Source organism: Mastomys coucha, unplaced genomic scaffold (genome assembly GCF_008632895.1).
Source record: "Mastomys coucha isolate ucsf_1 unplaced genomic scaffold, UCSF_Mcou_1 pScaffold6, whole genome shotgun sequence".
In the NCBI taxonomy this organism is placed as follows: domain Eukaryota; kingdom Metazoa; phylum Chordata; class Mammalia; order Rodentia; family Muridae; genus Mastomys; species Mastomys coucha.
The window spans coordinates 16,772,009-16,774,462 of record NW_022196912.1 but is presented as its reverse complement, the minus strand read 5'-3'; the positions used below and the strand labels follow the sequence as shown (position 1 = coordinate 16,774,462).

Here is a 2,454-nt window from a genome sequence, read left to right as displayed (position 1 = left end):
TGGTTGTGAGCCTAGCCTTTAAAAGCTGAGCCTTTATATTTATTAAAGGCGCACGCCTTTAGTCCAAGCACTTGGGAGGCAGAGGCAGGCGGATTTCTGAGTTCGAGGCCAGCCTGGTCTACAGAGTGAGTACCGGGACAGCCAGGGTTACACAGAGAAACCCTGTCTTGAAAAACCAAAAAAAAAAAAAAAAAAAAAAAAAAAAAAAAAAAATTGTCTTTAAAAAGTAGGAATAAATGACACATGGGTTAAGGCTTTTATGACATTCCTGATGGTTTAAAGAAGGAAATTAAAAATGCAAAACATTAGGCAATAATTTTAATGAACTGGAATATTACAGAGAAAACTTAGAGGCAGTACAATACATACAATTATCACTTCATGTTAGTAAATGTTCCTTGTGTTGGCTATCTCCTGCTGACAGAATTATAAGTGGCTGACAGACCGTATTCACCATCTCAGTATACAGGCCTCTTTCTCTGAAAAATCTCCAGAAGAAATGAAGAGGGAGGGGTTAGGAACTGTGAGGCATTGCCTAGGGTCCCAGTGCCCAGGACTCAACTTCAGGGGAATGATGGGCCAGTACTTCAGCTGCTTTCTATCACAGTGCTTGTCAAAGCTCAGGGCACAGCAGTCTTCATGGCCAGGATCTTGGGATCACTGTTCCTGTATAACCGCTTCACCTCTGCTTGGCGCCACTCTCAGGGCTTCTCAGATGGGGGCTCCATTGACCTGTGGTGGTTGAAATGCAGGCCATTGTCCACATTCACACAGTTATTCAGGCACTCCATGTCTAGCTGCTGCTGTCGCCTTTGTTCTTGTCTGTGACTCTCAGTCTGTGTGAAGTAATAGAGAAGCTCCTCAGTGGTTTCCATTTTGCTCAGGTGGCACTCCACTTTGTCATCTGAATCTGACTCCAGCTCTTCCTCTTCACTCACTGCTTCATTTTCTCTTGTGGATGTCTGAAGTCTATTGGTGTTATGCATAGGCTGCCTAGGGCTTGTGAGATGGGAAACACTGTAGAGAGACTCCTGCTGGCCTTGAGAGTTTCAAGGATGTCCGGCCTCATAAGCAAGAGAGTTCCAGGGAAGAACTCCATAAGGGAAGAACCATAGGAAAGTGGAATAGGAATCCCTGAACTATCTGTAGGCATTCTGGTGGCTTACATCTAAAGCATTGCATGATGATAATTTTGGCAGGGTCTTGCATATACTGGGTGAGAATACCAAGATGCAGTAGTCCTCCATTTTGAAGCCATTGCTGTTATCTCAGGTTGAAAAAGTTCAAGTGGGAACTCGTGGGCACATGATTTACAGATCTCGGGTGGTGGGCAACAACACACCTAGTTCTTGTGGTGGGGAGGAGGAAGAACTGACTGTAGATCCTTATTGATAATTTTACTACTTGGTTTCCAATACTGTCACACTTGTTTGTAGCATATCAGTAAGTGGCATTGTAAAGAAAACAGCTTGTTATTGTGTTTAATTGCATGTTAATTCCCCATCTCATGCAACACTACACAACATAATGTTATTTGGTTTGTGTTCGAAGGAAAACCAAAGAAAGGCCAATGTGAGTCTATAACCCAGAATGTGCTCCTAATGATACCATTGCAACAGGTGTTCCCTTCTTATCAGCAGTATAAATCACTACTATTACACCTATAACTTATGATAAAAAGGCAAATAGTAGGAAAATTAGAGAATAGAGCTACAAAACACATACTCAACTTAAATTATTTGTTTCTTCTCAATTTTTCTTTCCTATGCATTTAAAAAAATCACTCAGATCAGAAAATTCATTCATAGTCCAGTAATTTTCAAAATGAGGGTATTTTTGGATGAAACAAAGAACATATTTAATTAAATAAATAACTGATGATGATTTACTAAATTCTGTCTAGAGATGTTCTTTTCTTTTGCTAGAAGATGTTTAAGTGAAGATTAAAGACTGCTTTGGGGATTTTAGGTGAAGAAAATGCTGAAGCCATGTCAACCTGTTATTGAAGTCACTGTAGTCAGCAAATACAACTAATGAGAATCATGCCTATACTTTGAATCAATGATGTTTGGAGATTATTGATGCAGTACAAGTAAGTGATGTATTGACCAGGAATCAGGACTGCTATTATGTGTGATTTTATCTAACAATGACTGGAATCTTAAGTCAGGTCAATATGGGTAGGTACCTGCAAAGGAGGTTTTGTACCAAGGTACAAAAGAAAGATAATTGGTTTTATTTTTGTTTTGAAGATTTATTTATTTGTATTTTATATTCCCAAATATTTGCCTGTATGTATGTGTATATATGTAGTTTGTGGGTCCCTTGTAGCCATGGAGACCAGAAAAGGGCATCAGATCCCCTGAAACTGGAGGTACAAAATTGAGCAACCATGTAGGTACAGTGATCCAATCCTGGATCCTCTGTAAGAAATGCAATTCAAAAATCTGCTGA

General features: G+C 39.7%; 1 pseudogene; it reads right to left on the bottom strand.

The window, feature by feature from the left end:
- Window positions 1-450: 450 nt before the first annotated feature.
- On the bottom strand, window positions 451-1,258 carry LOC116080480 (annotated as a pseudogene).
- Between the last annotated feature and the right edge of the window lie 1,196 nt (window positions 1,259-2,454).